Source organism: Prionailurus viverrinus, chromosome C1 (genome assembly GCF_022837055.1).
Source record: "Prionailurus viverrinus isolate Anna chromosome C1, UM_Priviv_1.0, whole genome shotgun sequence".
In the NCBI taxonomy this organism is placed as follows: Eukaryota; Metazoa; Chordata; class Mammalia; order Carnivora; family Felidae; genus Prionailurus; species Prionailurus viverrinus.
The window spans coordinates 113747367-113762654 of NC_062568.1; the positions used below are offsets into that span (position 1 = coordinate 113747367).

Genomic DNA, 15288 nt, shown 5'->3' on the forward strand with positions numbered 1-15288 from the left:
TTGCTAGCAGTAAGAAGGGGTGATGAGGAAAACATGAGAGAGAAAAGAGGGGAGAGAGCAACACAGACAGTCAGGGCAACACAAGGGAACTTGAGGGCAGGGAGAAAGCAGCCATGGGGCCTGCAGACAGACTGGAGGTGAGAAGAATGCAGCAGGGGGGAGCCAAACAGAGTCTCAGATAACAAGGCAGACACAGGCAAGCACCGCCCAACAGCCTTCCAGTCCCTCTCCCTCCCCTTACGACACAGAAACCCTGTGCCTAGCCCCAGAGAAGAGACCATGATGTGTCTATGCCAACCAAGTCTTTCTCACACGCCCCTGTAGCTAGAGGTGGTCGCATAACCTTTTTCCAACTACAGAGACAAAAGAGGACTACTGGGAAATATTTTCCTTTTGGGATTAAAAACGGACAGAACCATTTGAGAAAAGAGCCTATTAGCTACTAAGACCAAATCTACCTGAACACAGATTCCAGTCTCCAAATGTGGCTGTGACGCCTAAAGCTATGATAGTCAAAACGCAGGAAGCCTGGGGACAAACGGCCAACACGGCTGAGAAAAGACAACAAAGAGGTAAAGTGCCTACTGATATCACTGGGTTGCTGCCAGGGCCTTTACCGGTCAGTCCCCTAATTTCAGACAGGGGGGTTGAAACAGTGGGGTATTCTGTCACTTCCATCTAAGAATTTTTCCAAGTCACTCACTCAGTGAGCAGACAGGTACATGGCCAGGAAGGCAAAGGCCTAGGACTAAGCACCAACAAAGAAGCACATCAAACAGAGAAGACCAGTTCTTTCAAGGGCAGTTTCTGTCCTGATGACAAGTGGGAGAGTCTCTATAGGGAACTACACTTTCCGCCTCTAGCTCCAAGCACCATGTCACCACGGAAGCCCCCACCATGTTTGCAGTGGCTCATCTGTGACATCACTGCGGAAAGCATCTTCACCCACCAGTGCACCTCCACAAAGTTGGGTATTACATGCCACTTTCTAGAGCCTACCCTGGGAGCAAGGGAGAAATACGGGCCACAATACATTCTATGTTCCTCTCCAAAGCTTCACAATGCACAGGGTTATTTTAAAGGCTCTGAGAAGTCCCGCAATAAAGGTGCCTAACACCTCCTAACTTTATTTAGTCACAGTCCCCATTTTCTTCACACACTACTTTTAGCATGCCATGAAACACGCCGCCACAGAAGATAGCCCTCCAACTATGCCATCAACCAAACAAGCCCTTGGGAGAACCCTGCCATTTTTTTGCTGTGTGGCATTAGATGGATGTCACCTCTCTGAGCCTCCTTTTCCCCACCAACCTCCCAAGACTGTTGTCAGGAGTAGATGAGATGACACAGGAGTCTGAGAGTATAGAAAAGTCTTTATCAACTCAGTTTTCTTCCTTCCCTTACTACCTACCCTACCCCCCCCCCCACCCCCCGAGCCATTTAATGATTTGGGCTAACATCAGCACTCTCAGGTACCAGGACCAACACCCAGAGACATCCTGCAACTTCTCGGCTTCCCTCCACTGAATGACACAACAGCTTCTGGGCAAACCTACAAGGACTTAGAGGGCACCAAATGCTCTTAAAATGGGGCCAGCCTCCTGCAGAACTAGGAGAGGGCTGTGCCCTTTCTCTTCCAGCCCTGACTCCTTTGCCTATATGTCCATAATACCAGTTGGGGTCTTCAGGATTACCTTAGAAATAATAGTGGGCATGAGTGTAGAGAAACTTATTTTCATTTACTATTATTTAAATGCTAATATCTATTATTTCTCTGAAAGTGAAGAAGATATTTGATAGCAACATATGTGAACAATTTTCAAATTATACTTTAAAAGTTATTTTTAAAAATAAAAATTGGGGACGCCTGGGTGACTCAGTCAGTTAAACATCTGCTTCTTGATTGTGGCTCAGGTCATGATCTCACGGTTGTGAGTTCTAGTCCCACATCAGGCTCTGCGCTGACTCTCTCTCTCTCTCTCTCTCTCTCTCTCTCTCTCTCTCTCTGCCCTTCCCTTGCTTGCTTGCTCTCTATCTCAAAAATAAACATTTAAAAAATAATAAAATAAAAATAAAAATTTGAACCCTCTAAATTTCAGTACTCTGTACAAAAGCCCCAGTCACATTATTCCAGTTCATTGTTAATGGCATCCAAACGGTGTTCACCAGAACCTACAGTGCTGCAACATTGTGCAGAGCTTTATTCAAAAACATTTTGAAAATCTAAAAGACCTATAAATTTGCATTTGTCCCAAATAATTATTTGTTTAGCAATTTAGTGAGTATAGTCACCACAGAATAAACACCATGAACTGAAGTGCAAAGAAAGACCAGTCTAGTCCCTAAGAGGAACTCCAGAGTCCAAGGAATTGAGTCAGACCTCTTGTCAATGGGGTGGCAAGAAGAACTGTTTTATAGTTGGGGAGAAAAAATACTCAGAGTAAAAGTACTTAATCCAAAAGTCAGGAGACAATTCTCTTTCCAGCTCTGCCCCAACTTACTCTGCAATCTGGCACAAATCACTAAAAACCTCCAAGATCAGTATTTTTGGGGAAAACACATATTAATACTACCCTGACTATACCACTCGGCTAGTGATATCCAAGGTAAGTAAAAGTATTCCATTAATAATATCCAACATCCTAACCTCTCTGCTAGTTTTCTTCCATTTTTTATTTTCATTTCATCAGTGTCCTTTCAAGGGGCACCTCAAATTTTTAGTGGCCAAATCTCTAGATGTTTATACCAGCTGAATCAACTCTTTCGGGTGTTTATTTTCACCTACTTGATCTTTTACTCACATATTTTCAAGATTTTTTTAACTTTGATATCTTCAACAGATAACCATGTGAACCTCCACCTGTGTATGTCTGTACCTTTCCATCAGTGACTTGTATCTTTTTGTTTAGTAAAGAATCCAGCCTTGTCTAAAGGGAAGTCTGGCCTTTGTCCTCAATTTCTCGCATACCTGATGAAAACGTCCTTGTGTATAGTGGGTGCTGGCCACACTTGATCACAGGGTGGGGCCGGCCACATCAGACAGTCCCAGAGGCAGGGCTGGCCACTCTAGAAACACCAACAGTATGACTTAGGGTGAGGGTTCTGGGTCAAACAGTTTCACGGAGACTGACTTCAGTCATGTGGACAATCAATTAATCATGCCATAACAAAGCCTTAATAAAAACTCTGGACACCAAAGCTCAGGCAAGCTTACTGGCTGGCATATGTACTGGCACACACTGATGGGGAGAGACTAACGTCCTGACTTCACAAGGACAGGATACCAGAAGCCCCATGTTTGGAACCTTCCTGGACTTCACCCAATGTGAAGTCTGACTATAAACTCTATCCTTCCCCTGTAATCTATAACTCTCTCATGAATGTAACAGCTTTCAGTAAGTTCTGTGAGTGCTAGCAAATGATCAGGCCTGAGGGCGGTGGTAGGAGACCCCTGAAATTGCAGGTCCTGGCAGAACTGAGGTTGTCTTGTGGAGAATTTTGCCATTTGACTAACTCTGAATACCTTCCAAGGCTTCCAATAAAATTTGGCCTTACATCTATAGGTTCTCATGAGATCTGAAATTGCTTTTTTCAATTATATTTAATGTGTAATATTTAACTCACTCTTTGATACTTGACACCTAACGTAAGGTTTGGTTTCTTTGCTACTGTTGTCTTGTTTTGTTTTGTCCTTCCATATATCCTCGATCCTTGAAAGGCAAAGGCGAATGACAAAAAACTAATAATTGTTGTGGCTTAGATATACAAGATACTGGCTTAGTCGGTTACTTATTTAATTCTGACACCAATTTATGAGGCACCCTCTATTAAGCACTGTACTCCATCTTGTTAGGAAAATACTAAGGCACAAAGAGAAAAATTAAGTAATCTGTTCAGGGTCATAAAGCTAGTAAGTAGAGTAGACACAAACATAGGCATTTTGACATATGTATTTATGCAAATAGTGCCTTTCATAGAAGAGATGAATTGTATTAAAGGGTTTGTCTCTTACTGTGCAGATACAAACACTATTTCTCAATCTTTTCTCCCTTCTTCTTTCATCCTAGAGCCCTCAATTTTTAGCTAAGCACATGCTCCTGCTAAATAAAACTCTACTTCTCAGCCTCCCTTACTGAAGCTGCCCTACAGAATTTGTATGATCAGAAATAAACTTTTATCTTGCTTAAGCCACTGTTGTTTTGTGACTTTTATGTTTGGTAAAATGACCTAATATTAACTGAGCCACTCTCCAACCTACATGTTCTCTTTCCCTCAGGCTTTCATTAGTATCTGAGGGGTGATCTGCCAGAAAGAAACTAACCAGGTGATAAATTTCAGTCTCCAATTAGAGTATTAAAATAAGTCATGTTTGGAAACATTGTAAAGGGCAAATACAGCTTCAATTACATGAGGATACCTAAGATCACACTGAAATCTTATTTGGCAAAGATTTAAGCAGATATACAAATACTTCCCCTTTATGCTCATTCTCTTCCTCTCTACTCTTCACCTAACAAACATGAAGTTCCATCCATCCTTAAAAAAAACTAAAACCTTCCCTCAAAGAAGTGCCTGTCTCCACATTCATTGGTGTCTCCCTTCCTTCTACCCACTATACTTTTCCAAAAAGTACCACACTTGCTGTTTCCATTTTCCTTAACCTCACATCATTCGTCTATCCATGACAGTTAAAAACCAACAACGAAGTTCTCCTTTGAAACTACCTCTTCCTCATACTTGCCTTTCAAACTGTTGATCACACACTGGCTTTACCACCATCAATCCGCCCCAAAATGTTGTATTCCATTCTCAATTCTGTTCTCACTCTATGTATTCCTCCTATTCAACACCAACCATTTTCTCAACTATTATATGAAAAACAAAAACACACGGTCAGCCTTTACCAGGTTACTAAGTACTCCAAATCCAAATTTCTAACAGCATGTAAGACACCATGCCAAACACCTCCAATTCAACATGTCCAAAACAGAACTGAATGATTACTATGAAAAAGAGACAATCACAGGCTAGGTTCATTCACGAACACAGATTCTTTTTAATTAAAATATTAGCAAAGTTAATCAGCAATAATAAAACATAGAAAAAAATAATTCATCATAACTAATTGGACTCATCCCAGAAATAAGAACAGCTTAACATGAGAAAATTCAATCCATGTAATTTACCTATTATTAAAGAATAAAAATTATACAAATCATTCAGTAGAAACAGGAGAAACCTACATTTTAGGGAATTTGGGGTTGCATTCATGGTAATTTCAGATTAAGTCAATAGTTATCAGTCAATGAATTAAGTTCAGCTTAATTCAGTGATAATCAACAAACAGCTACCAAATGTGAGGGAGCTAATAATCCAATAAATATGTAAACAAAGTAAATATAAGATGAGTGGATCACAACAAAGGAAGTAAGTAACTACAGGTATTGTAGGTTGTAGACAGGAGAGGTACTGTAGGCTAGACAGAAGAAGTAAGATATCCACAGAAAAGGTATTTTCTAAGCACACAAGTATGCCTTGAGAAGATTTACATAGCACAATAGCATTTCTAATGCATGATCTTCGGGGTGCCTGCGTGGCTCAGTCAGTTAAGCATCCAACTCTTGGTATCAACTCAAGTTATGATCTTATGGCTCGTGGGATGGAGCCCAGGCTGTCAGCACAGAGCCTGCTTGGGATTCTCTCTCTCCTCTCTTGCCAACCCCCCAAAATAAATAAACATTAAAAAATTTTTAAAAAGAAATGCATGATCTTCAAATACAAATTAAAAGGAAAAACATGAGTTTGCCAGGCAGATGAAGAAAATAAAGGCAAGCGAGGTATAGACGGGATAGTATATAAAGATAGAGAAGAAGTGACACAACACACCAGTTAGCAAATAAATTGCTTTGGATGCTAAATGATAGTGTGCGTGGTGAGAGAGGGTAGAATAAAACAGACCGGACATAACAAGGAAGCCAGAGAAGACAAAAGCTCAATCATGAACAGAGCTTGCACTGCATCCTGATGACACACACCTGTACTTAAATCTTAAAAAAACAAAAACAAAAACAAAAACAAAAACCTGCCTGTTGAGGACTGACTACTTGGGGGTAGGGGGTTAGGGAGGAAGATGATACAGGAAATGGGAGTTAAGAGATCACAACAGCCTCTCAAGCAAAAAAAAAAAAAAAAAAAGATAAGGACCTAATAAAAATCCATCTAAAGTAGATATGCAGAAGCGGGACCAAATATCAGAGATCTTAGAAAGGCAAGGCCAATAATATTTAGATAAGTGATTAAACATGAATGGGAAAAAATTAAATGATAGGTTTTTTTACTATAGTGACTGGATAGAAAGGGGTAGTTAACTAGCATTAACTAACTACAGTGACCTTGAGTAAAGGGAAAGATGAGAAAAAAACGAGTAGGTATGGTTCTACACATGCTATGTTTAAAAAGTCAACAGAGCAAGCAGATGTCCAGGGCTGAAGACATGGATTTGGAAATCATCAGCCTCCAGAGGAGCTGAAGCTCCCACCTAACTGCTCACTCACATGGGTGAACTTTATGGTATGTAAAGTAAACCTCATAAAGATGTTTATTAAAAACCAGGAGCAGTTATTCTGCTACCAGACAGCAGTTTTCAGAGCAGGGAAGAAGAGGGTTTTATAATAACAGGGTCAATACATCATGAGAATATAGCAAGAGAATATAACAATGTAAACATTATATACCTAATCAAAGGGTTTCGAAATATGTGAAGCGAAACTGACAGAAATAAAAGAAGTAGACAAATCCATAGCATATTAGGCAAATTCAACACCTTTCATTCAATGATTCATAAAAGTAGTAGAAGGAAAGTCAGTAAGGCCATGAAAGGCAGACAACACACCATCAACCAACCTAACCTAACTGACATTTAGAAAACACACTACCGAACAACAGCAAAACACACATTCTGTTCAAATGCAAACAGAACATTTACCAACACAGACCATTTTCTGGGCTGTAAAACAAGTCTCAATACATTTAAAACGAGTCAACCCATACAGAGTATGTTTTTTGCCCTCACTAGAATTAAAGTGGCAATCAATAACATGAAGGTATCCAGAGCATCTCCAAATATTTAAAGAATAGAGTAATACATCTCTCAATAATCAAGATTCTAAAAAAAATGAAAAGTGATACCAGACGGGGGCACCTGGATGGATCAGTCAGTTAGGCCTCCAACTCCTGATTTCAGCTCAGGTCATGATCTCATGGTTGGTGGGATCAAGCCCCACATCCAGCTCTGTGCTCAGTGTGGACAGCCTCTCTCCCTCTCTCTCTCTCTGCCCCGACCCCACTCACACACACTCGCTCACTTGCACTCTCAAAATAAATAAACATGTAAAAACACTTTTAAAAAAAGGGATACGAGATGACTATAGTGATGGATGCACGTAAGAGCTCATATACTAACCACCACTGAATTGTACACTTTCAGGGGTTGAACTGTATGGTATGTGAATCAGATCTCAATAAAGCTATTTTTTTAAATTTTAAATTAGAAAGTGCCTTCAACTAAAAGATAATAGAAACATCAAAATTTGTAAATGAAGCTACAGGAATCCTTACAGAAAATTCACAGCACGAAAATGCAAGTATGAAGAAAAGAAGAAAGGTTAGAGGGACAGTTACAACACAACCAATCCATATTAGAAAGATCTTACGTAAAGGGCCTCAGGTTCTACTTAACAGAAAAAGAGAAAATTAAACCTAAAGTCAGCAGAAGAAAGGGAGTAATAAAAATGAAAAAGAAAACAGAAAACTGAACATTGAGCAAAACCAATGAAGCAAAAAGCTCACGCTGAGATTTAAAAAAATGTATTTCTGGGGCGCCCGGGTGGCTCAGTCGGTTGAGCGACGGACTTCAGCTCAGGTCATGATCTCACGATTTGTGAGTTCGAGCCCCGCGTTGAGCTCTGTGCTGACAGCTCAAAGCCTGGAGCCTGCTTCTGATTCTGTGTCTCCCTCTCTCTCTGCCCCTCCCCCACTCATGCTCTGTCTCAGAAATAAACATATAAAAAATTTAAAAAAAATAAACTTCTGACAATACCATTAAGAAAGGGTAAAAAGAGAAGCCACAAATTATAAAAACTAGAATGAAAGCACCAGCAAAACTACAATACTACAAATATTAAAGTTATCGTAAGGGACTATTTTTTTACTAAGTTACACCAAAAAGTCAACAATCTACATTTCTTGTTTTTTAAAAAAAATAATAATACTTAAGTGGAGTCAAGAGGACCTAGATTACCTGAAAAGCAAGTATCTGTTAAAGGAACTGAATGTATACTTAAACCTTTCTACAGAAAACTCCAGTTCAGATGATTTCAACAGTGAACTCTACCAAGTATTTAGGGAAGAATTAGTCTCAGCTCCACAGAAACTCAGGAAACAGAAGAGGGGATACTTCTCATTTCATGAGGGCAACATTACCTTGATACCAAACCAGACAGAAATAATAAATAAATAATTGCTCCTTGTGAACATAGAAAAACACTTCTATGATTTAAAAAATACGTAATGACTAAATGGCATTAAATTCAAAAACCAAAAGATGCAATTTACCATATTAACAGACTTTTAAGAAATGACTGCATGATCGATCATCTCAATAGATACAGAAAAGACATTTGGCCAAATCCCAATTCCTATTCCTGATTAAAAAAACAAAAACAAAAAACTCTCAGCAAACTAACAATGTAAGGGAACTTCCTAATCTGATAAAGGGCATCTATGAAAAACCTACAGCTAACATCATCCTTAATGGTGAAAATCTAAATGCTTTCCCCCCTAGAAGTTGAGGAACAAGGGGAACGATGCCCACTCTATTTCTATTCAAAAATGTATGAGAGATTCTAGTCAGTGCAAAAGGCCAAGAAAAAATAGGCAATTAGTTAAGAAAGGAGGAAATAAAACTGTATTAATGCAGACAGGACTGTAGAAAATCCATAACCCAAGGCCTAATCATATTTTGCGATTTTGCACCTTTCGGACTATACACATGGTAACCCCTCCTTCTGGAATCTTCCCTATTCTGTCCCTGATGAGTCATACTCAGTCATCAAAATCCCACTCACAAGTTATCGCTATCCAGCACAGAAAATCCAGCATTCTCCATATTCCCCTTTGAGATATAACTGACACAGAGCACTGTAAATTAAATTTCAGGAATACATGTTGATTTGACAGATTTATATGTGGCAACATGATAACCACCAGAGCATTACCTAACATCTCTATCATGTCACAGAATCACTATTTCTTATTTGTGGTAGGAACATTTAAGACCCACCCTCTTAATAACTTCCAAGTATATACTGCTGTATATTAGATCCCCAGAACTTCTTCCTTTTACAATTGGAAGTTTGTACCCTCTAACCAACATCTCCCCATTTCCCCCACCCCTGAAAACCACAATTCTAAATCTCTGTTTCTACGATTTGGGCCTTTTTATATTCTACTTACAAGTGATACATTTGCCTTTCTCTGACTTATTTCACTGAGCGTAAGGCCCTCAAAGTCCATCCACGCTGTCACAAATGACAGCATGTACTTCTTTCACATGGGAAAAAAATATTCTGCCATATGTATACATACATCTTCTTTATCCATGTATCCAAACTGACAAACACGTAGATTGTCACCATATCCTGGCTATCATGAATGATGCTGCAGTAAACATGACAGCGCCAATATCCTGTCAAGATCCTGTTTCCCTTCCCTTTCAACATATACCCAGAAGCGGGACTGCTGGATCTTACGGTGCGTCAGTTCTAACTTTTGGAGGAACCTTCATACCACGTTCCTTAGTGTCATATCAATTCACACTCCTACCATAGTGTACAAGGGGTCCCTTTTCTCCACATCCTAACACTTGTTATATCTCTTGTCTTTTTGACAACAAACCTCTAGCACCTGAAATGGTATTTCACTGTGCTTTTGATTTGCATTTCTCTGATGATTAGTGATATTAGGTATCTTTTCACATATCTTTTGGCCATTTGTATGTCTTCTTTGGAAAACTCTATTCAGTTCCCCTGTCCATTTTTTAGTTGTATTGTTTGGGTTTTTTGCTACTGAGTTGTATGAGTTCTTTATGTACTTTGGATATTAACCCCTTATCAACAATAGGATTTCCAAATATTTTTGCCCATTCTGTAGGTCACCTTTTCATTTTGTTGAATGTTTCTTCTGCTGCACAGAAGCTTTTTAGTTTGATGTAGTCCAGTTATTAATTTTTGCTTTTGTTTGTGCTTTTAATGTCATTTCCCAAAAAAATCACTGAAAAAGGCAAAAATGTCAAGGATCTTTCCCCCTGTTTTCTTCTGTAAGTCTGACTGTTTCAGGTCTTATGTTTAAGGCTATAGTCCACTTGGAGTAAATTTTTTTGAGTGGTATAAGTCCACTCTTCTGTATGTGGTTATCCAGTTTTCCCAACACCATTTATTTTATTTATTTATTTTTTTAATTTTTTTTTTCAACGTTTATTTATTTTGGGGACAGAGAGAGACAGAGCATGAACAGGGGAGGGGCAGAGAGAGAGGGAGACACAGAATCAGAAACAGGCTCCAGGCTCTGAGCCATCAGCCCAGAGCCCGACGCGGGGCTCGAACTCACGGACTGCGAGATCGTGACCTGGCTGAAGTCGGACGCTTAACCGACTGCGCCACCCAGGCGCCCCCCAACACCATTTATTGAGGACACTATTCTTTCCATTGAATATTTCTGACTCCCTTCTCAAATACTGTAATGGTTTATTTCTCTTGATTCTGTTCCATCGGTCTATGTGTCTATTTTTATGCCAGGACCATACTGTTTTGATTACTACAGCTCTCAAGTATAGTCTGAAGTCAGTAAGTGTGATGCCTCCAGCTTTGTCGCTCTTTCTCAAGAGTGCTTTGGCTATTTAGGGTCTTTTGTGACTCCATATGAATCTTAGGATTTTTTTTCTTCTAATTCTGTGAAAAAATGCCATTTGAACTTTGATAGGGACTGCACCAAATGTCTATGGATAGCTTCAGGTAGCACAAGACATTTTAACTATATTAACTCTTGCAATCCATGAGCAGGTATATCTTCCCATTTATTTGTGTCTCTCCAAGTTCTTTTATCAAAGTCTTAATAGTTCTCATTGACAGATCTTTCACCTCCTTGGTTAAATTTATTCCTGAGTATTTCATTCTTTTTGATGCTATTGTGAATGGGATTGCTTTACTTCATTTTTAGATACTTTGTTGTTAGTGTATAGAAACATGACTGATTTCTATATATTGATTTTATATCCTGCAACTTTACTGAATTCATTGATTAGTCCTCACAGTTTTTTATGATGGAGTCTTTAGGATTTTCTATACATACGATCATATCATCTGCAAAGACCAATTATACTTCTTCCTTTCCAATTTGGATGCCTTTTATTTATTTTGCCTGCTCACCCTGGCTAGGATTTCCAGTACTATGTTGAATACAGGTGGTTAGATTGAACACTACTGCCTTATTCCTGATCTTAGAGGAAAAGATTTCATTTTTCACTGTTGAATATGATGTTAGCTGTGAGCTTATAATACATGACTTTTATTATGTTGTGGTATGTTCCTTCTATACCCAATTTATTGCAAGTTTTTATCATGAAAGGATGTTGTATTTTGTCAAATGCTTCTTCTGCATCTACTGAGATGATCATATGACTTTTATCTTTCATTCTGTTAATGTGGTGTATCACATATATTGATTTGCATATTTGGGGCCACCCTTGCATTCCAGGAACAAATCCCAGGTGATCATGGTGTATGATCTTTTCAATGTGAGGCTGAATGTGGTTTGCTAATACTTTCTTGAGATTTCTGCAGTTCTTTCCTCAGGCATAGTGACCTGAAATTTTCTTTACTTGAAGTGTCCCTGCCTGGCTTTGAAATCAGAATAATGCTGGCCTTATTAAATGAGTTTGGGAGTATTCCCTCCTTTTCAAAATTCTGAAAAGTTTGAGAAGGACTGATGTTAATTTTTCCTTAAAAGTCTGTGGTAGATTTCACCCATGAAACCCTCTGGTCCTGGACTTTTCCTTGTTTGTTTTATTACTGATTCAATTTCCTCCTTCTTCATGATCCAGACTTGACAGGTTGTAGGTTTCCATGATGTATCAAATCTTCTAGGCTATCCAATTTGTTGGCATTTAATTGTTCTCAGTACTCCCTTACAATCCTTTGCATATCAGCAGTATCAGTTGTGTACTCTTTAATTTCTGAATTTATTTGAGTCTTCACTTTAGTAGTCTAGCTAAAGGTTTGTCCATTTCATATTTTCAAAAAAACAGCTTTTAGTTTGGCTGAGTTTTTCTATTGGTTTTCTGATCTCCATTTCTTTTTGTTCTGATCTTTTTATTTCCTTCTTTTAACTTTAGGCTTTGTTTCCCCTTTTCTTAGTTTCTTGAGGTTTAAAGTTAGGCTATATAAGATCTTTTTTTTATTTAATGTAGGAGTTTATCACCATAAACTTCCCTCCCAGAACTGCCTTTACAGCATCCTGTAAGTTTTGGTATGTTGTGTTTCCATTTTATGTTTCAAGGTATTTTTTTGATTTCCCTTTGGATTTCTTCTTCAACCCACTGATTGTTCAAGAGTATTTTGTTGAATTTCAACATATTTATGAATTCTCCAGCTTTTGTTTTATAATTGATTTCTAGTTTCATACCATTGTTATTTTAAAAAAAAGATATTTGGTATGATTTTAATATTCTTAAATTTATTGACTTGTTTTGTGATTTATCATACAATCTATCCTGGAAAATGTTCTGTGTACACTTGAGATGGATGGGTACTCTACTGCTGCTGGATGGAATGCTCTGTGTATGTTACATCCACTGGTCTCAAGTACGGTTTAAGTGCAAGTTTCCTTGTTAATTCTGTCTGGATCATCTACCCATAGTTAAAATGGGATATTGAAGTCTCCTACTATTATAGTATAGTTGTCTACTTCCCCTTTCAGATATTTTAGTTTGCTTCATTTAAGTGCTGTGATGTTGGATACATATATAATTGTTTTATCTTCTTGATGAATTGACAGTTTTATCATTATATAATGACCTGCTTTGTCTTGTTACTGTTTTTGCTTAACTCTCTCATGTGTCTTATTTTTAAGCTCTCTGCTTAAAATTGGTTTCAATTTTTATGGTTTATTTTGAAGGCAAAAAAACACATTTTGTCAATTTGCTTCTCTTCCTTCAGGTTTTGCTAGAGCCTGAGATTAAAATCTAAGCACAGATAATGCAGACATACATATAACTAGATCATATATGCAAAAACCCATTATAAAACAAACCTTATAAGAAATGCAAAGTGTTTTCTTACCATTTAAAAATATGTAATAAGGCAATAGTAAAATCTCTAACCCAGAATGGAGATTCTAAATAAAACAAAGCCTGGCTATCCTCAATGAATCAAAAACTAAAAATGGACATAAATCTCAAAAGAAAAAGAAGGAACTAAGCATGCACCCAGTAACTCCCACCCTTTTGTTTCTTTCAGCTTCAATATAGACTTTTATTTCATAATGTTATTTGTCTTAGAAGCTGACTCAGTTTTTTTTTTTTTAATTTTTTTTAATGTTTATTCATTTGAGAGACAGAAAAAGACACAGCGCGAGCTGTGGAGGGACAGAGAGGGAGACACAGGATCTGATGCAGGCTCCAGGTTCTGAGCTGTCGGCACAGAGCCCGATGCGGGGCTCTAACTCACAATCCGTGAGATCATGACCTGAGCCAAAGTCGGGCACTTAACCGACTGAGTCACCCAAGCACCCTGTAGGTGATTTAGTATTGTAAGTAGTCCTTTCGATTAGCTAAAAATGTATAAAGAACAGGGGCGCCTGGGTGGCTCAGATGGTTAAGCATCAGACTCTTGATTTTAGCTCAGGTCACGATCTCAGTTTGTGAGATCAAGCCCCACACTGGGCTCTGTGTTGACAGTGTGGAGCCTGCTGGGATTCTTTCTCTTTCTCCCTCTCTCTCTTTCTTCCTTCTGCTCCCTTGCTTGAGCAATGTCTCCCTTTGTCTCTCTCTCTCTCTCCCTCTCTCAAAATAAACTTGAAAAAATATTTTTTAATAAAAAAAAAGTATAAAGAAAAAATGTTGATGGTTTTCTGATTATTATAAAGATACTCTCCCACCAAAATCATAGTCATCAAAAAGTAACCATAAGTGGAGAGAGACCAGAAGCAACACTAATATACTATAATCATCAAGTCACACATGCAAGCCTGTGTTTATTGCAGCATTATTTCCAGTATCAATATATGAAAGAAACCTAAGTATCCATCAATAAATGTATGAATGTGGGATGAATACACAACACAATATTACTTGGCCATTAAAAAAATGAGTTTTTGCCACTTGCAACAACATGGACAGGCCTAGAAGGTATTATGCCAAGAGAAATAAGCCAGACAAAGTCAAATACTATATGATTTCACTTATATATGTAATCTAAAAACAAAACTAATGAACAAACAAAATGCACAGAAACAGACCCATAAATGCAAAGAACTGGTGACCGTCAGAGGGGAGGGTGGTGGGGGACGGACAAAACAGATGAGAGGGAGTGGGAGGTACAGGCTCCCAGTCATGGAAGGAATAAGTCACCAGGGTGAAAGGTAAGGCACAGGGCCTACAGTCGATGGTACTGTAATAGCACCGCATGGTGACAGACAGCAACTACGCTGGTGGTGAGCAAAGCATATGTATACAGACTCCTCTGGTCGAATAACTGTGCTGTACACCTGAAACTAAAGTTAACACCGTGTGTGTCCACTACATTTCAATTTAAAAAAAAAATCAGCAAAAAAAACAGGAAGACAGAAATCATTGGTTCAAAACGTCACTATCAGTCATCTGTGAAGACATAAAAAGTTTACCCTAAGTGTTATTTTTTAGTACTTTTTTTAATGTCTTACTTATTTTTGAGGGGGGGAGGGGCAGAGAGAGATGGGGACAGAGGATCCAAAGCAGGCTCTGTGCTGACAGCAGAGAGACTAATGCGGGGCTCAAACTCACAAACTGTGAGATCATGACCTGAGCTGAAGTCAGATGCTCAACTGACCCACCCAGGAGCCCCTCTAAATGTTCCTTCTAAAAAGGTTTTGTGGGGCGCCTGGGTGGCTAAGTCAGTTAAGCCCCCAACTCCTGATTCCAGCTCAGGTCATGGTCTCAAGGTTTCTGAGATCAAGCCCTGAATCAGGCTCTGCACT

General features: G+C 38.7%; 1 protein-coding gene across 2 annotated transcripts in view; it reads right to left on the reverse strand.

Annotated features, from left to right (window-relative positions):
- MAN1A2 (mannosidase alpha class 1A member 2) overlaps positions 1 to 15288 on the reverse strand; it is a 178989-nt gene that overhangs the window by 142467 nt on the left and 21234 nt on the right. The window contains exon 1 of one of the 2 annotated variants that reach the window (XM_047870245.1): positions 704 to 797. The exons of the other annotated variant lie outside the window; for it this stretch is intronic. The gene's annotated coding sequence lies outside the window, so the exon portion shown is untranslated. Of the gene's footprint in view, positions 1 to 703; positions 798 to 15288 lie in introns of those variants that run through there. 2 annotated transcript variants of the gene reach the window in all.